The sequence below is a fragment of the Hordeum vulgare genome, chromosome 4H (genome assembly GCF_904849725.1).
Source record: "Hordeum vulgare subsp. vulgare chromosome 4H, MorexV3_pseudomolecules_assembly, whole genome shotgun sequence".
NCBI classification, from domain to species: domain Eukaryota; kingdom Viridiplantae; phylum Streptophyta; class Magnoliopsida; order Poales; family Poaceae; genus Hordeum; species Hordeum vulgare.
This window is the reverse complement of record NC_058521.1, coordinates 520,081,720-520,102,668: the sequence shown is the minus strand read 5'-3', so window position 1 is coordinate 520,102,668 and position 20,949 is coordinate 520,081,720.

Below are 20,949 nucleotides of genomic sequence, written 5' to 3'. Positions count from 1 at the left end.
CCTGTTGAACTGCTTGGAGATCCACCCCCACCAAAGGGTGATCCTGTGTTTGAGCTGAAGCAGTTACCTGATACTCTTAAGTATGCTTATCTTGATGAAAAAGAGATATATCCTGTTATTATTAGTGCTAGCCTCTCACAACATGAAGAAAAGAAGTTACTAAAAACACTGAGGAAGCACCGTGCTGCTATTGGATATACTCTTGATGATATTAAGGGCATTAGTCCCACTCTATGCCAGCACAAGATTAAAACTGATCCTGATTCCAAACCAGTTGCTGATCATCAAAGGAGATTAAATCCTAAGATGAAAGAGGTAGTAAGAAAAGAAATACTAAAGCTCCTGTAAGCAGGTATTATATATCCTGTTGCTCATAGTGATTGGGTGAGTCCGGTGCATTGCGTCCCTAAGAAGGGAGGTATTATCGTTGTCCCTAATGATAAGGATGAATTGATCCCACAGAAGATTATTACTGGCTATAGGATGGTGATTGATTTTAGGAAATTGAATAAAGCCACTAGGAAAGATCATTACCCTTTGCCTTTTATCGACCAAATGCTAGAAAGACCGTCTAAACACACACACTTATGCTTTCTAGATGGTTATTCGGGTCTCTCCCAAATACCTGTTGCACAATCTGATCAGGAGAAAACCATTTTCACCTGCCCTTTCGGTATCTTTGCTTACAAACGTATGCCTTTTGGCTTATGTAATGCACCTGCTACCTTTCAAAGATGTATGATGGCTATATTCTCTGACTTTTGAGAAAAGATTGTTGAGGTTTTCATGGATGACTTCTCCGTTTATGAGTCTTCTTTTGATGATTGCCTCAGTAACCTTGATCGAGTTTAGCAGAGATGTAAAGATACCAATCTTGTCTTGAATTGGGAGAAGTACCACTTTATGGTTAATGAAGGCATCGTCTTAGGACATAAAATTTCTGAAAGAGGTATTGAAGTCGATAAGGCTAAGGTTGATGCGATCGAGAAAATGCCATGTCCCACAGATATCAAAGGTATAAGAAGTTTCCTTGGTTATGCTGGTTTCTATAGAAGGTTCATTAAGGACTTCTCTAAGATTTCTAGGCCTCTTACCAATCTCTTGCAAAAGGTTATTCCTTTTGTTTTTTACCATGATTGTGAGGAAGCCTTCGAAATACTTAAAAGGGCCTTGATAACTGCACCTATTGTTCAACCACCTGATTGGAACTTACCTTTTGAAATCATGTGTGATGCTAGTGATTATGCTGTTGGCGCTGTTCTAGGACAAAGAGTTGATAAGAAGTTGAATGTTATTCACTATGCTAGTAAAACTCTAGACAGTGCCCAAAGAAACTATGCTACTACTGAAAAGGAATTTTTAGCAGTCGTGTTTGCATGTGAAAAGTTCAGGTCTTACATAGTTGATTCCAAAGTCACTATTCACACTGATCACGCTGCTATTAAGTACCTCATGGAAAAGAAAGATGCTAAACCTAGACTTATCAGATGGGTTCTATTGCTGCAAGAATTTGATTTGTATGTTGTTGATAGGAAGGGTGCTGAGAACCCCGTAGGAGATAACTTGTCTAGGTTGGAGAATGTTCTTGATGACCCACAACCTATTGATGATAGCTTTCCTGATGAGAAATTGAATGTCATCAATGCTTCATGTAATACACCGTGGTATGCTGATTATGCAAATTATATCGTTGCCAAATATATACCACCTAGCTTCACTTACCAGCAAAAGAAGAAATTCTTCTTTGATTTGAGACATTACTTTTGGGATGATCCTCACCTTTATAAAGAAGGAGTAGATGGTGTTATTAGACGTTTTGTACCTGAGCATGAACAGGGACAGATCCTACAGAAGTGTCACTCTGAGGCTTACGGAGGACACCATGCGGGAGATAGAACTGCACACAAGGTATTGCAATCAGGTTTCTATTGGCCTACTCTCTTCAAGGATGCCCGTAAGTTTGTATTGTCTTGTGATGAATGTAAAAGAATAGGTAATATCAGTAAACGTCAGGAGATGCCTATGAATTATTCACTTGTCATTGAACCGTTTGATGTTTGGGGTTTTGATTATATGGGACCTTTTCCAAAATCCAACGGGTATACTCATATCCTAGTTGCTGTTGATTACGTTACTAAGTGGGTAGAAGCTATCCCAACTAGTAGTGCTGATCACAACACCTCTATCCGGATGCTTAAAGAAGTTATTTTCCCTAGATTTGGAGTCCCTAGATATCTAATGACCGATGGTGGTTCACATTTCATTCATGGTGCTTTCCGTAAAACGCTTGCTAAGTATGATGTCAACCATAGAATTGCATCTCCCTATCATCCTTAGTCCAGTGGTCAAGTAGAGCTAAGTAATAGAGAGATTAAACTAATTCTGCAAAAGACTGTTAATAGGCCTAGAAAGAATTGGTCTAAGAAGCTTGATGATGCACTCTGGGCTTATAGAACTACTTATAAGAATCCCATGGGCATGTCTCCGTACAAAATGGTTTACGGTAAAGCATGTCATTTACCTCTTGAGCTAGAGCATAAGGCTTATTGGGCAATCAAAGAGCTCAACTTTGATTTCAAACTTGCTGGTGAGAAGAGGTTACTTGATATTAGCTCACTTGATGAATGGAGAGCTCATGCATATGAAAATGCCAAGTTGTTTAAAGAAAAGGTTAAGAGGTGGCATGATAAAAGGATACAAAAACGTGAGTTCAATGTAGGTGATTATGTCTTGCTATATAATTCTCGTTTAAGATTTTTTGCAGGCAAGCTTCTCTCTAAATGGGAAGGTCCTTACATTGTTGAAGAAGTATATCGTTCCGGTGCCATCAAGATCAACAACACGGAAGGTAATTTTCCGAGAGTGGTAAATGGGCAAAGAATCAAGCACTATATCTCACGTACTCCCATAAATGTTGAAAGCAATATTATCAATACCATAACTCCGAAGGAGTACATAAGGGATATTTACCAGCCTGTTTCAGACTCCAAAAATGAAGAGGTATGTGATTCGGTAAGTAAACCGACTCCAAAACTTTTCCAGTAGGAATTTTTCTCCGTTTTGGAGTTTTTAGAAAATTAGAAAAATTTAAATTAGTACGGAAAGCGCACGAGGAGGCGACAAGCCTGCCAGGCGCGGACCACCCCCCTAGCCGTGCCTGGGGGGCTTGTGACCACCTCGTGTGCCTCCCGGACTCCGTTTTCTTGCGGAGTACTCCTTCTATTCGGGAAAAATTCATTATATATTCTCCCAAAAGGTCTGACCCTCGTATCATGCAAATTATCCTCTGTTTTCGTTTCGAGCCTGTTTCTGCCGCAGATTTAGAGCAAGATGTCGTCTCAGGAATCTGTAGGGGAGAACGATCTCCCTCAAGTCTATGAAGAAGTAAATGCTGATCTGAAAAGAATGGAGGTCATGGAGGCCAAGGAAAGGCTACCTGAAGAAACTAAGGGCAAAAGTAAGGAGAAGAATCCGGCGTTGGACGAAGGGCAATCTGTGCTCAACAAAGGAGAAGCTGAGGAAGAGGATTTTCTTCAACCCTATCTCCACCTTTTACCTCCATCCCTGATCGAGCTCTTGAGGTTATGTGAAATAACTCGTGTTCATAATACTTATCTCACTCGTGAAGTTGTTTTGCTAGAGAAACATATCACAGAGCTCCAAGGTATAAATCAAAGATTGATGGCCCTCTTGGAATCAAAAGACCAGACAACTCCACCACCATCACCTTCAAACAAAGACAACTAAGCACGGGTATGGGCAATCCCCTTGGCTTGTGCCAAGCTTGGGGGAGTTACCTCGGTATTGTATCACCATCACATCTTTTGCCTTTACCTTTTCTTAGTTCAATCCTTTTTGGTCTTATCTTTCTCTAGTAGAATAAAGTTCTTAGTGTTTTAGGCTTGAGTTTTGCTTCGTGTCACCCCTGATGTATTCGAGTTCGTGAGTCATATAACAAAGAGTGTTTTAGTTAAGGGCCTTGCTTCATGCCATGATCAAAAGAAAAGAATGATAAAAGAACAAAAGCATGAAAGATCATGTAATGATCTTATGGGAAGTGATGACTTCACATATAAAAGAATGTTGATTGAAACTTGTTGTGGGTGGACAAACGTAGACCTTGGTCATTGCTGTGATTAATATGAAGTAATAAAGAAGGAGAGGTTCACATATAAATATATCATCTTGGGCACCATGTATGGTTGTCAACACTCACTAAACTATTACATGCTTAGAAGTAGATGTTGGACAAGGAAGACAACAAAATGAATTATGTTTGCTTGGTTCCAAACAATGATTATATGTCTAGAGATCCCTTAGCATGTGACGATTGCTTCCACCTCATATCAGCCAAAACTCCCGCACTAAGTAGAGATACTACTTGTGCATCCATAAACCTTCAACCCAGTTTTGCCATGAGAGTCCACCATACCTACCTATGGATTGAATAAGATCCCTCAAGTAAGTTGTCATCGGTGCAAGCAATAAAAATTGCTCCCTAAATATGTATGATCTATTAGTGTGTGGAAAATAAGCTTTGTACGAACCTGTGATGAGGAAGACAGAAAAGCGACAGACTGCATAATAAAGTTCTTTATCACAGGAGGCAATATAAAGTAACGTTCCTTCACACTAAGAGGTCGCACATCCAACCTCAAAAGCGCATGACAACCTCTGCTTCCCTCCGCGAAGGGCCTATCTTGTACCTTTACTTTTTTCCCTTGAAAGAGTCATGGTGATCTACACCAATTCCTTATTTCGCCTTTATCTTGGCTAGTCATATCCTAGGGAAAGATCTATATTCATATGTCAACTTGGAAGTAAGTATTCGTGAATTATTATTGTTGACATTACCCTTGAGGTAAATAGTTGGGAGGCGAAACTATAAGCCCCTATCTTTCTCCGTGTCCAATTGAAACTTTGATCTCATGAGTACCACGTGAGATGTAGCAATTGTAGAAGACGAAAGGATGATTGAGTATGTGGATTTGCTTTACAAGCTCTTACTTCACTCTTTCCTATGTTATGATAAATTGCAATTGCTTCAACGACTAAAGGCTATTGGTTGTTAATTCTCAATAAGGTTCTTGATCCATACTTTACTTTGTGAAGGAATTATCACTTTAGCAGGAGAGATTATATGATGATATTTGCTGTTCTAATTATGATATGATGCCTGCATGTCCATATCTTGTTTAGTCGACACCTCTCTCTCTCTAAACATGTGGGCATATTTATTGATCTTGGTTTCTGCTTGAGGACAAGTGAAGTATAAGCTTGGGGGAGTTGATACGTCCATTTTGCATCATGATTTTATGTTGATACTTATCGCTTTATGGGCTGTTATTACACTTCACGCTACAATACTTATGCCTTTTCTCTCTTATTTTGCAAGGTTTACATGAAGAGGGAGAATACAGGCGGCTGGAATTCTGGCCTGAAAAAGGAGCAAGTTTGAGTTACCTATTTTGCAAAACTCCAAAAGCCATGAAAATCAACGAGGAATTATTTTGGAATTTATAAAAAATACTGGGCCGGAGAAGTACCAGAGGGGAGCCACTAGGAGGTCAGAAGCCTGCTAGGCGCGGCCTACCCCCTGGCCGCGCCTAGGGGGCTTGTGGGCTCCCTGTTGGCCCTCTGGCTCCCCTCTTTTGCTATAAGGAGGGTTTCGTTCCAGAAAAAAATCAGGAGGAGGCTTTCGGGAGGAATCGCCGCCGCCACGAGGCGGAACTTGAGCAGAACCAATCTAGAGCTCTGGCAGGGTCGTCCTGCCGGGGAAACTTCCCTCCCGGAGGGGGAAATCGCCGCCATCGTCATCACCAACACTCCTCTCATTGGAGGGGACTCATCACCATCAACATGTTCATCAGCACCATCTCATCTCCAAACCCTAGTTCATCTCTTGTAACCAATCTCTGTCTCGCGACTCCAATTGGTACTTGTAAGGTTGCTAGTAGTGTTAACTACTCTTTGTAGTTGATGCTAGTTGGATTACTCGGTGGAAGAATATATGTTCAGATCCTTGATGCTATTCAATACCTCTCTGGTCATGAATATTATTATGCTTTGTGAGTAGTCACTTTTGTTCCTGAGGACATGGGATAAGTCATGCTATAAGTAGTCATGTGAATTTGGTATTCGTTCGATATTTTGATGCGGTGTATGTTATTTTTCCTCTAGTGGTGTTATGTGAACGTCGACTACATAACACTTCACCATTATTTGGGCCTAGAGGAAGGCATTGGGAAGTAGTAAGTAGATGATGGGTTGCTAGAGTGATAGAAGCTTAAACCCTAGTTTATGCGTTGCTTCGTAAGGGGCTGATTTGGATCCACTAGTTTAATGCTATGGTTAGACTTTATCTTAATTCTTCTTTCGTAGTTGTGGATGCTAGCGAGAGGGGTTAATCATAAGTGGGAGGTTTGTCCAAGTAAGGTCAGCACCCAAGCACCGGTCCACCCACATATCAAACTATCAAAGTAGCGAACGCGAATCATATGAACATGATGAAAACTAGCTTGACAGAAATTCCCGTGTGTCCTCGGGAGCGCTTTAACTCCTATAATAGTTTGTCCAGGCTTGTCCCTTGCTACAAAAGGGATTGGACCACTTTGCTACTTGCTACTTGCTACGAATAATCTTATCACACAACTATCTGTTACCGATAATTTCAGTGCTTGCACATAATACCTTGCTAAAAACCACTAGTCAGATCCTTCTGCTCCTCGTTGGGTTCGACACTCTTACTTATCTAAAGGACTATGATAGATCCCCTACACTTGTGGGTCATCATTGCCCATCCGACGAAGAAACCCAAGGCTGGACCTTAGCCGGAAATGAGTGTTATTATTGCAAGGGGATGGGTCACTCGAAGCGCAACTGCCCCAAGTATTTGGCTGATAAGAAGGCGGCCAAAGAAAAATCAGGTATATGTGATATACATGTTACTGATGTGTACTTAACCAACTCTCGTAGTAGTGCTTGGGTATTTGATACCGGTTCTTTTGCTCATATTTGCAACTCGAAACAGGAACTGCTGAATAAACGAAGGCTGGCGAAGGATGAAGTGACGATGCGCGTGGGAAATGATTCCAAGGTTGATGCAATCTCCGTCGGCACAATCTCACTTCAGTTACCATCGGGATTAGTTATGAACTTAAATAATTTTTATTTAGTGCCTGCGTTAAGCATGAACATTATATCTGGATCTTGTTTATTGCAAGACGGTTACTCGTTTAAGTCAGAGAATAATGGTTGTTCTATTTCTGTGAGTAATATCTTTTATGGTCATGCACCCAATGTGAGAGGATTGTTCATATTGAATCTTGATTGTGATGACACAGATATTCATAACATTGAGCCCAAAAGATGTAGAGTTAACAATGATAGCGCCACGTTTTTGTGGCACTTCCACTTTGGTCATATTGGTTTAAAGCGCATGAAGAAACTCCATTTCGATGGGCTTTTGGAGTCACTTGATTTTCAATCATTTGACACGTGCGAACCATGCCTCATGGGCAAGATGACTAAGACTCCGTTCGCCGGAACAATGGAGCGTGCAAGTGACTTGTTGGAGATCATACATACCGATGTGTGCGGTCCAATGAGTGTGGAGGCGCGGGTCGGATACCATTACTTTCTCACCTTTACTGATGATTTGAGTAGGTATGGATATATGTACTTAATGAAGCACAAGTCTGAAACGTTTGAGAAGTTCAAGCAATTTCAGAGTGAATTTGAAAATCATCATAACAAGAAGATCAAGTTCCTATGTTCTGATCGTGGGAGTGAATATCTGAGTTTTGAGTTTGGTGCTCACTTGAGACAATGTGGAATTGTTTCACAGTTAACACCGCCTCGAACACCACATCATAATGGTGTGTCCAAACGTTGTAATCGTACTTTGTTAGATATGGTGCGATCTATGATGTCTCTTACCGATTTTCCGTTATCGTTTTGGGGTTATGCATTAAAGACAACTGCATTCACTTTAAATAGGGCACCATCAAAATCCGTGGAGACGACACCATACGAGATGTGGTATGGCAAGAGGCCAAAGTTGTCGTTTCTTAAAGTTCGGGGATGTGATGCTTATGTCAAAAAGCTTCAGCCTGAAAAGTTGGAACAAAAAGCGGAAAAGTGCGTCTTCATAGGTTACCCAAAGGAGACTGTTGGGTACACCTTCTATCTCAGATCCGAGGGCAAAGTGTTTGTTGTTAAGAGCGGAGCTTTTCTTGAGAAGGAGTTTATCTCGAAAGAATTGAGTGGGAGGAAGATAGAACTTGATGAGGTTGTCAAACCTCTACTCCCTCTAGATGGTGGCGCAGGGTAGGGAGAAACCTCTGTCGAAGCAACGCCGGTTGAGGAGGAAGCTAATGATGATGATCATGAAGCTTCGGATCAAGTTTCTATCGGACCTCGTAGGTCGACAAGATCACATACTGCTCCTGAGTGGTAAGGTAATCCTGTCTTATCAATCATGTTGTTAGACAACAATGAACCTGCGTATTATGAAGAAGCAATGGTGGGCCCGGATTCCAACAAATGGCTAGAGGCCATGAAGTCCGAGATAGGATCTATGTATGAAAACAAAGTGTTGACTTTGGAAGTATTACCTGAAGGCCGCAAGGCTATTCAAAACAAATGGATCTTTAAGAAGAAGAGGACGCGGACGGTAATGTAATCATTTATAAATCTCGACTTGTGGCAAAGGGTTTTTCACAAGTTCAAGCAGTTGACTACGATGAGACGTTCTCACCGGTAGCGATGCTTAAATCCGTCCAAATCATGTTAGCAATAGCTGCATTTTTCGATTATGAAATCTGGCAGATGGATGTCAAAACGGCGTTCCTTAACGGTTTTCTTAAGGAAGAGTTGTATATGATGCAACCCGAAGGTTTTGTCGATCCAAAGAATTCTAACAAAGTATGCAAGCTCTAGCGATCCATTTATGGACTGGTGCAAGCATCTCGGAGTTGGAATAAGCGCTTTGATGAGGTGATCAAAGCATTTGGGTTTATACAAGTTGTTGGAGAATCTTGTATTTACAAGAAAGTGAGTGGGAGATCTGTGGCGTTTCTAATATTATATGTGGATGACATATTGCTGATTGGAAACAATGTGGAGTTTTTAGAGAGCATAAAAGATTACTTGAACAAATGTTTTTCTATGAAGGACCTAGGAGAAGTTGCTTACATTCTAGGCATTAAGATCTATAGGTATAGATCGAGGCGCCTGATAGGACTTTCACAAAGAACATACCTTGATAAAGTTTTGAAGAAGTTCAAAATGGAACAGTCCAAGAAAGGGTTCTTGCCAGTATTACAAGGTATAAAGTTGAGTAAGACTCAGTGTCCAGTAACTGCGGAAGATAGAGAAAAGATGAGTGTTGTCCCCTATCATGTATGCAATGTTGTGCACTAGACCGGACGTCAGCCTGGCCATAAGTATGGTAGCCAGGTTTCAAAGTAATCCAGGAGTGGATCACTGGACGGTGGTTAAGAATATTCTGAAGTACCTGAAAAGGACTAAGGAAATGTTTCTCATTTATGGAGGTGACGAAGAGCTCGTCGTAAAGGGTTACGTCGAGCAAGCTTTGCCACTGATCCGGATGACTCTAAGTCTCAAACGGGATACGTACCTGAAAAGGACTAAGGAAATGTTTCTCATTTATGGAGGTGCGGTAAGCTGGTGCAGTTCCAAGCAGAGCGTTGTAGCAGATTCTACATGTGAAGCGGAGTACATGGCTGCCTCGGAGGCAGCTAAGGAGGGTGTCTGGATGAAGCAGTTCATGATGGATCTTGGAGTTGTGTCGAGCTCATTAATCCAATAACTATTTTCTGTGACAACACTGGTGCCATTGCTTTAGCAAAGGAACCCAGGTTTCACGAAAAGACCACACACATCAAATGACGCTTCAACCTCATCTGCAACTACGTCGAAGGAGAGGACGTAAATATTTGCAAAGTGCACACGGATCTAAATGTAGCAGATCTGCTAACTAAACCTCTTCCACGAGCGAAGCATGATCAACACCAGAACTGTATGGGTGTTAGATTCATTCCAATGTAAATCGCATAGCGATGTGAGACTAGATTATTGACTCTAGTGCAAGTGGGAGACTATTGGAAATATGCCTTAGAGGCAATGATAAAACAGTTATTATTATATTTCCTGTTTCAAGATAATCATTTATTATCCATGCTATATTTGTATTGAATGAAAGCATAGATACATGTGTCAATATATAGACAAAACAATGTCCCTAACAAGCCTCTAGTTGGCTAGCCAGTTGATCAAGGATGGTTAAGGTTTTTTTCTCATATGCAAGTATTGTCACTTCATAACTGGATCACATCATTAGGAGAATCATGTGATGGACTAGGCCTAAACTATGAACATAGCATGTGATCGTGTCATTTTGTTGCTATTGTTTTCTACGTGTCAAGTATTCATTCCTATGACCATGAGATCATGTAACTCACTAACACCGGAGGAATACCTTGTGTGTATCAAACGTCACAACGTTACTTTGTGACTATAAAGGTGCTCTACAGGTATCTCCGAAGGTGTCCGTTGAGTTAGCATGGATCAAGACTAGGATTTGTCACTCCGTGTGACGAAGAGGTATCTCAGGGCCCACTCGGTAATACAACATCACATACAAGCCTTGCAAGCAATGTGACTCAAGTGTAAGTCACAGGATCTTGTATTACGGAACGAGTAAAGGGACTTTCCGTTAACGAGATTGAAATAGGTATAGGGATACCGACGATCAAATCTCGGGCAAGTAACATACCGAAGGACAAAGGGAATGTTATACGGGATTATATGAATCCTTGGCGCAGAGGTTCAACCGATAAGATCTTCGTAGAATATGTAGGATCCAATATGGACATCCAGGTCCCGCTATTGGATATTGACCGAGGAGTGTCTCGGGTCATGTCTGCATAGTTCTCGAACCCGCAGGGTCTGCACACTTCAGGTTCGATGATGTTTTAGTATAGTTGAGTTATATGTGTTGGTGACCGAAGGTTGTTTGAAGTCCCAGATGAGATCACAGATGTCACAAGGGTTTCCGTAATGGTCTGGAAACGAATATTGATATAAAGGATGGTTTCATTTGGTTACCGGAAAGATTTCGGGCATTACCGGCAGTGTACCGGGAGTGACAAATGGGTTCCGGGTATTCACCGGGAGGGGCCCACCCACCCGGGAGTGAGCCTAGTAACCCTAGGGTGGCGCACCAGCCCTTAGTGGGCTGGTGAGGCCATACAAAGAGGGCTATGGCGCCACAAGTGAAAAAAACCAAAGGAAAAGAAAAAAACAAGGAAAGAGGGAGGTGGGAAGGAAGGAGTGGACTCCTTCCCCCAAACTGAATTGGGGTGGGAGTCCACCTCCTCCCAATCGCCCGCGCCCTTGGGGCTCCCTTGAGCCCCAAGGCTAGCCCCTCCCCTCCTCCAATATATATTGGTTGTTTTAGGGCTTTTGAGACACAACTTTGCCACGTGCAACTCAAACCTATACCACGTAGTTCTTCCTCTAGATCGGATTTCCACGGAGCTCGGGCGGAGCCCTGCAGGAGTAGATCATCACCACCACCGATGCGCCGTCACACAGTCGGAGAACTCATCTACTTCTCTGTCTCTCTTGCTGGATCGAGAAGGCCGAGATCTTCATCGAGCTATACATGTGCTGAACGCGGAGGTGTCGTTCGTTTGGCGCTAGATCGGAACGGATCGTGGGACGACGGTGATTTGAATCACGAAGCTGTACCACTACATCAACCGCATTTCTTAGCGCTTCCCGCTTAGCGATCTACAAGGGTATGTGGATCTAATATTCTCTCGTAGATGAACATCACCATGATAGGACTTCGTGTGCGTAGGAAAATTTTTGTTTCCCATGCAACGTTCGCCAACAAGCCCATGAGGTAAAAAGTGGAAAAACCAAAAGAGGTGGACAACTTGGGGAGGAGTCCTACTCCAAGTAGGATTGGAGGAGGACTCCTCCTCTCCTAGTTTGGCCAAGCCAAGGGAAGGCTCCATTGGTGGGCAAGGCTAGCCCCTCCTGTTGGAAAAATGCCCTAGAGGCAATAATAAATTAGTTATTATTATATTTCTCCGTTCGTGATAATCGTTTATTATCCATGCTATAATTGTATTGAATTAAAACATAGATACATGTGTGGATACATAGACAAAACAATGTCCCTAGCAAGCCTCTAGTTGGCTAGCCAGTTGTTCAATGATAGTCAAGGTTTTCTGACTACACTACTAGGAAAAGGCCTGCTAGTGGCGCACCTGTTTTGGCTACTAATGGCGCTTTATAGGTGCGCCACTAGCATCACGCCATTAGAATTTTTTACTAATGGCGCACCACAGGTGCGCCATTAGTATCTGGTATACTAATGGCGCACGAGGCAGTGCGCCATTAGTATAGCTCATGGTGCGCCATTAGTATGCCTCCCAGGCGCGCCATTAGTATGCCTCCCAGGCGCGCCATTAGTATGCCTCCCAGGCGCGCCATTAGTATGCCTCCCAGATGCGCCATTAGTATGCCCCCCAGGTGTGCCATTAGTATAGCTCATGGTGCGCCACAGGTTATACTACAAGCTCTAAAAATATTCAATTATTATCCTCACACCCACAAGAAGGTTCAAGATAAACACATATTACACCACAATGAAAATATGTTTATAAACATGCACATACATTGAACACAAGTTGACAAACAAATTAACCTAGAGGAAGCATAGTTTTGACCATCTTAACAATCATCTAGAACACACAAGTCACGCTCATGCAGGGACAGTTCCCTTTTCGTGTCGAAGCTCATCCAGCAGCCCTCGATGCCACTAGTGTACCCTTCGACGCGCATCAGATGATCTCTTGGAGTCCTCTCCTCTCCTGTAGCCTTCTTCAGCTGCTTCGTCGTTTCGGTGTGAATCTCGCGGTGCTGCAGCAGATGCTTGTGCGTGAAGAACTTCTTTCCACAGCCATCCACCAGGCAGATGTGGCGCTCATGCAGGGACAATTCATTCTTCGTGTCGAAGCTCATCAAACAGCCCTCGATGCTGCACGTGTACCCTTCGACACGCATTGGATCATCTCTTGGAGTCCTCTCCTCTCATGTGGCTTTCTTCAGTTGCTTCATCGTTTTGGTTCTGGTTATGTGCTTACGCCCAGACAACTCCAGCTTAGTGGCAGGGCCCACAGAAGGACCCGCCTTGGCAGCAGATGGGTGCTCCTCCTCATCCTTTGGAGCAGCTGGAGCCATCATCTTGCTGTCTCCTTTGCTCCTCTTCATCCGCTTCTTTGCTTCAGCCTCAATCTTCTTTGGTGGCCCTGTTCGCGAATGGGAAGTGGCCTTTGGCTTCGGATGGCAAGCAGGGTCATCAAGACTGTATCACATCGGAAACACAATAGGGTTGTGGTAGTTTTGACCAGCCTGCCTTCTCCTCGTTCAAACTGTCCTCCAGAGTGAGTCACACCATGTTGTCATTCGCAAGCTAGCAACTTTCAACTCCTATAACACGCCACTGAGCCAAGCCTCTGCAAAGACAGTCCAACCAAAATTAAATTGTGAGAACATGGCACTATCTATAGTTTTTTTTCATTTACTAACACATTATTGATGGTTGCACACCAGAAGATGATAACCTGGTTACCAAAACAGTAAGAATGCACTACAAATGGCTCAGTTTTACTCACTGGGAGATCAAGCAAACAGAAAAAACTGCAAGAATGTTCAGTGTGTCCATTTAGAATAACCGAAAAGGAATGGACATATCATACATGACAGCATGCTCATGCCAAAAACCAAGAATGTTCATAGCAAATAAAGAATGCAGAAACTAACAACATACCATCAGACTAATATCAATCAGAAAAATGTAGAGGTGAGAAACATTTATTAAAGCTTTGGGACAACACAGAGATTAATGGATAGATACCTTGGATCCAGAAGCTGCTGCAGACATGGGAAGCTCCAGGGGCGCGGGCTGTGGTCGTACATGATCTCCAGCTGCCTGACAAGGCTCATGCAACCCAGTAAAGGAAAGAGGCCTTGGTGAGGTGACGAATCTGCAGCAGACAGTTCTAACAAAAACATAAACGTTTCATATAACCAGAATAAAACTAACACAGACTTATTTATTCATAGGTGGAACGGTATTCTATTTCCGATGCAGGAATAAATAATTTAACCTGGATAATTGACACTTGGAGCTAATTGTACTTCTTAGAATAAAAAACTTTATTGCCTAGCATATTTAAGGAAGACTAAATATACCGTAGCATGCAATCAGGCCGGAATGGTCAATCACTATGTCGGTAAAGCTAATAGTACTCGTAATTACACTAAAAGAAATAAAGTTGCTGCTAGAGGTGAGGAATATAAATTTAGGTAAACAACGTATGTAGAGTAGCCAGAATCTGAATGACCACGTACTCAAAGTCTGCAAGACCATCGTTTGTAATCTGACTGGAAGTATAACCAGTCTGAAAAAATATAAACAGAGGAGGGCAATTAACTTTCTGTTTCTAACGCATACATATGTATGATGGTTTTGCCTCCGTCCTAAATTGGTAGCACAACTGCTTAAAGAAACACAATATTCTAACACGGGGACAATGAAAAATTATGTTTCTCAAAACAATCATTTTTTTCCAGATTTTGTAAGGGATCGCCGGTGACACAATAGGACTTATGAGAAAAAAGCAAATTGTGGGCAGCAACGAGATGCTCTGCATTTCTCTCCTTAGAAAAAAAGATTGGGAACTCTGTTTCAAATACCACGGAAGAACACAGTTTCAGCAACACTATGGTAAGCGCATCAAACTATATACGACTAATGAGGTTCCTCTGTACAACAGAATTTTTTTCAGGATCTCTAGTTACCTTTGGCATGACTAAAAAATAGTGAGGATACTTGGGGATACTTGGCTTTAATAAAAGATAGGGTGACAATGTAAGTGATCTGCAAGATAAGACACATCCTGGACTTTACCCCACTAGTTAGTGTATGGTCGGAAAGATCAAGCACTTTCACTCTGAAAATATCAACCAGACCCATCATCGGCATGTAAAATTAAAGACCATCCCCGAACAACTAGAACTGAAAGATGTAAATTTGAGCATCACATGCACAAATTAAAATCTATAAGCTTTTACCTCAAGAGTCAAGACCTGTTAATGATTTTAGCCATAAGCCAAGCTCTTGGCAATGGTCCTCCTCCTAGCCATTCCACCGAGCAGGCTGTGAGTTGAAACATCAAACATATGAGGAGGGGCTAGTGGTGTGGAATTTGGTGCTAGTGTACAGTTATACAAATAAATGTGATGTGCACATTTTATTGAATATGTGATTTGGGCCAAAGCAAGTGACATAGTTTTATTGGCGGTTCAACATTCCCATTTGTGAGCATTAATTATATTAGTCTACTCCATTTTCTGTTAACAATGGTGGATACATGCTATGTTGCCGGTCGTGCATTACTTTTGTAGTAACAACTGTCATGAACATGAGGGTGCTTTAGACGATGTGCATGGCAGCAGCCGGGGGAATACAGGAGTGGAGATGGCTCACCATGGGGGTGCTTTAGACGATGCAGTGCACTGCCGTCATGCCGTGGAAGGAGCAGGGAGACGTCGCCTCATCGAAGAGGGCGGGAGAGCATAGGCGATGGCTGAGTAATGAAAGGTATTATGAGCATCAGAACAGGTTTGAAGAACATAAATCCGAATGTATTTTGAAAGTGCTAAGCCAAACAATCAGTAGCAGCTAACAAGTCGGTACTTTGTGAAATTTCTGACGAACTCGGAATAAAAGTATATGTCCAGAACTACGTAGTGATGTATGTCGACATGTCACAAGGTACTACTGCTTGCAGTTCAAACTTATTAAGATTACCACAACTTGAAAAGTAACAGAATGCAAAGTAATCACAATAACAAGAAACCACCAAGGAGTCTAAATCCAAATATTGCCAAATAATAAGGGCAGTTCAAGTAATACCATGGATCGTTGAGCTGAAAATATCGAATTCATCACAGCCACATATCTACAGATAATCTGGTTAAGTAAGAATAAGTACAGGAAAATATATATGTGCATACAAATACAGTACTGATGAACAAGTATGCGTACTGTTCAGGTCTGTCAGGAGAACCCTGCATGCACAAAATCTGTATTTCATGTTAGCATAAGACATGGTGTACACTGCTAGATATCTGAGGTAGCTAGCTAGGAACTTAAGGGCTTGTAGTAATCTGTACTTTCTTTCTCCTGGAGTGGGCAATGGAAGTGATTGTGCTCAGTTCATCATAATAAGAACACAAATATATGCTGTCTAATCACAAGCTCTGAAAACACAAACTCTGAAAAAAAGGAACTCTGAAAGCACAATCTCTGGAACTCAAAACTTAACCTTGTTTCTGGGAATTCAAATTTGACATTACATTGTCCAAGAGTAATTTTGCAAAACAAACCTGAGCTGATTTTGGTACAACAACAAAGTTGAGCTGCTGCTGCTAAATGTTACAAACTATGATAATGCCCGGTGTCACATGATCGAAACGCGAGATGTAAGGTGGTTCTTCAGTGACTTACAATAGATGATAGCTGCATTCTCTCGCTGAAAAACCACCTACACGACTTACACCTATCTCGAATTTTGATCATGCGAGGGACAAACAGAACATCACTAGTTCTGAACTTGGTTGCTGAGGTCAAGTACAATCTGTGCGATTCTCGGCTTGGGTATAGGCTTGGTGAGGTGAAGATCCATCCCTGCCTCCATGGCGTCCTGTAGCCCCTCCTCCACAGAATTCGCGGTCAGCGCGATGATCGGGGTGCGTATGCCGTAGCGGCTTTCTTCCTCGCGGATGCGCCTCGTCGCCTCGTAGCCATTCATCACCGGCATCTAAAACAAACAAGAACAATATAGAGTTTCCAGCACTGTCGGATCAAATCGGAGTTTACCCACTACGTGTGTCCGCCACACAGCCGCCGCGTGTAGCAGCACCGTCCACGAGGCAGAGCCGCCCGTGGGACTTCCGGTGGGCGTTGGAGAGAGCGGAACAGAGTCGCCAGCGCTGCACCGGAGTCGTGGGCGAGCTCTCCAGGCCACGAGAGGCAGATCTGGACCGGGGGGGAGGGAAGAGCGGCGGCACGGGAGCTCGGATCTGTTCGCTGCGCCGACGAGGTCCACTGGAACACGCTAGAATCGAGCGGCGTAGGCAGCGACGGCGAGGGTTTCGTGGGGTGGGGAGGGAGAGACGCACGAGATAGAGAGAGGGAGGGTGTGCGGTGGGTTTCTGATTTGTTTTTTTGTTTCTTTTTTTCCTCCTTCTCTTTAGTAGTGGCGCACCACCTACAAATGTGCCATTAGTAACCTTGGTTACTAATGGCGCACCAGCTGGTGGTGCGCCATTAGTAGTTTTGTAAAAAAAAAGTAGTGGCGAACCACCTACAAATGCGCCATTAGTAACCCTGGTTACTAATGGCGCACCAGCTGGTGGTGCGCCATTAGTAGTTTTGTAAAAAAAATTATAGTACTGGCACACTCGGTGAGTGGTGCACCATTACTAGTTAAACTAGTAATGGCACACTCTGTCTCAGTGCGCCATTAATACTTTTGCAAAAAAAATTATAGTAGTGACGCACCGTGTGTGTGGTGCGCCATTAGTGTCCATAACACTAATGGCACACCTGCACATAGTGCGCCACTGCTATATAGTAGTGGCGCACTACTTGTGTGGTGCGCCATTAGTGTCTATATCATCTATAGCCATTTTCCTAGTAGTGCTATATGCAAGTGTTGTCACTTGATAACTGGATCACATCATTAGGAGAATCATGTGATGGACTAGACCCAAACTATGAATGTTGCATATTGATCGTGTTGTTTTATTGCTATTGTTTTCTGCATGTCAAGTATTTGTTCCTATGACCATGAGATCATATAACTAACTGGCACCGGAGGAATACCTTGTTTGCATCAAACATTGCAATGTAACTGGGTGACTATAAAGGTGATCTACATGTATCTCCGAAGGTGTCCGTTGAGTTAGTATGGATCAAGACTGGGATTTGTCACTCCGTGTGACGGAGAGGTATCTTGGGGCCCACTCGGTAATACAACATCACACACAAGCCTTGCAAGTAATGTGACTAAGTGTAAGTCACGGGATCTTGTATTACAGAACGAGTAAAGAGACTTGCCAGTAACGAGATTGAAATAGGTATGCGAATACCGACGAGCGAATCTCGGGCAAGTAACATACCGAAGGATAAAGGGAACGACATACGGGATTATATGAATCCTTGACATTGAGGTTCAACCGATAAGATCTTAGGAGAATATGTAGGATCCAATATGGGCATCCAGGTCCCGCTATTGGATATTGACCGAGGAGTCTCTCGAGTCATGTCTACATAGTTCTCGAACCCGCAGGGTCTGCACACTTAAGTTTCCATGGTGATTTAGTATAGTTGAGTTATATGTGTGGTTACCAAATGTTGTTCGGAGTCCCGGATGAGATCACAGACGTCACGAGGGTTTCCTAAATGGTCCGGAAACGAATATTGATATATAGGATGGTTTCATTTGGTCAACGGAAAGTTTCGGGCATTACCGGCACTGTACCGGGAGTGATGAATGGGTTCCGGGTGTTTACCGGGAGGGGCCCACCCACCCGGCAGTGACCCCAAGGCCCTAGGGTGGCGCACCAAGTCCTTAGTGGGCTGGTGGAGTCATCCCATGAAGGCTATGGCACCAGAAGCAAAAATACCAAAGGAAAAAAAAGAGGGAGGTGGGAAGGAAGGAGTGGACTCCTTCCCCACCAAACCGAATTGGGGTTGGAGTCCAACTCCTCCCCCTTGGCTGGCGTACCCTTGAGGGCCTTGAGCCCCAAGGCTATCCCCACCCTCCTCCTATATATATTGGTGGTTTAGGGCTTTTTGAGACACAACTTTGCCACGTGCAACTCAAACCTATACCACGTAGTTTTACCTCTAGATCGTATTTCTGCGGAGCTCGGGCGGAGCCCTGCAGGAGTAGATCATCACCACCGCCGTAGCGCCGTCATGCTGCCGGAGAACTCATCTACTTCTCCGTCTTGCTTGCTGGATCAAGAAGGCCGAGATAGTCGTCGAGTTGTACGTCTGCTGAACGCGGAGGTGCCGTCCGTTCGGCGCTAGATCGGAACGGATCGTGGGATGGATCGCGGGAAGGTTCATGGGACGGTTCGAGGGACGTGAAGACATTCCACTACATCAACCGCGTTTCTTAATGCTTCCTGCTGTGTGATCTACAAGGGTACGTAGATCCAAATCTCCTCTCGTAGATGGACATCACCATGATAGGTCTTCGTGTGCGTAGAATTTTTTTTGTTTCCCATGCAACGTTCCCCAACAGTGGCATCATGAGCTAGGTTCATGCGTAAATGTTATCTCGAGTGGAACACAAAAGGTTTTGTGGATGGTGATGTTCGATTTACTGCCCTCCTTAGTCTTTTCTTGATTCGGCGGCATTGTTGGATTGAAGCGGCCCGAACCGACATAAGTCGTACGCTTACAAGAGACTGATTTCATCGATTGACATCCAACCTCGTTGCATAAAGATGAATGGCGGGTGTCGGTTTCTTCAACTTTTGTTGAATTGGTTTTGACCGACGTGGTCCTTGGAGAGGTTAAATAGCAATTTGCACATCTACGTTGTGGTTTTTGCGTAAGTAAGATGCGATCATACTAGATACCCATAGCAGCCACGTAAAACATGCAACAACAAATTAGAGGACATCTAACTTGTTTTTGCAGGGTATGCTTGTGATATGATATGGCCAATGATGTGATGTGATATATTGGATGTATGAGATGATCATGTTGTAATAGTTAATTGTAACATCCCAATTTTCCTAGTTGGGAATGTTTTACATTGTAGCTAAGCATCTATGCATATTCATTGAAATAAAGTTTGCATTTGAATTCTTTCGACTTTTGCTTTTGCATTTCTATTTTTCCTCACACGAGAAATGCCGGGAAAATAATCTCTTGCATGCAAGAAAGAGAGCGGAGGAAAATGACCCTCCGAAGTGCGGGGCATTTCTGAAATATTTGGAGCCAAGAAAGCCAAGGTTTTATCGCGAAAATATTTGCAAAAAGAAAATAAAGCATTTAGGGGATTTTCTAAAAAAAACATTTTTTAAAAGTTTTTATTTTTGCTTTGAAAAAATGTTAATCGAGTAGAGGATATTTTTCTGATTTTTTGGTATATAATATCCCATATTAAATATTTTATTTGTTTCCTTTTTATTCCCTCTTAATTTCTGTTTCGGAAAAAGACGAAAATAGGAAAGGTTTAAAAAAAAAGGGAAACCGCCGCCGGCGCATTATACGTGTTGGGCCGAATCCCACAGTAGCCGGGATCCGAGATCCCTACGGATCGGCCGACCGATCCCAACGCCCCTCTCCCCCTCTCCCTGCCAGGTGGCCCCCCTGGCCGACCGAGCCCCCTTGCCGGCCACCCCCTTCCTCTCGTCCCTCTCTTTCCTTCCCTGGGGCCGAGCCCCTTGCATCCATGGCAGCCCCGATCCCCACCCGGGATCTCCGTGCCCCTTCCCTCCCCGAGCGCCTCTCTCCCCTATAAATACTGCCCCCGGCCACCGCACCCCGTTCCCCTCATCGCCACGCCGTCCCGCCGCCCCCAAGCCGCCCTGCTGCGCCGCCGCCGGAGCACCCGAGCCCGCCAGCTTCGGCCACCCGTTGCACCTCCTCCGGCCACCCCGACCCCTCCCCGACGCCACCAGCGCGCTTGCCGCCCTCGCCCGCACCGACTGGAGCCCTCGCCGCCGCCGGAGACCCTCTGGAGCCCCTCCCCCGTCCTCACCCGAGCCGCCGCCGCCGTCAAGACCTCGCCGGAGCAGAGCAACACCGGTGGGCACCCC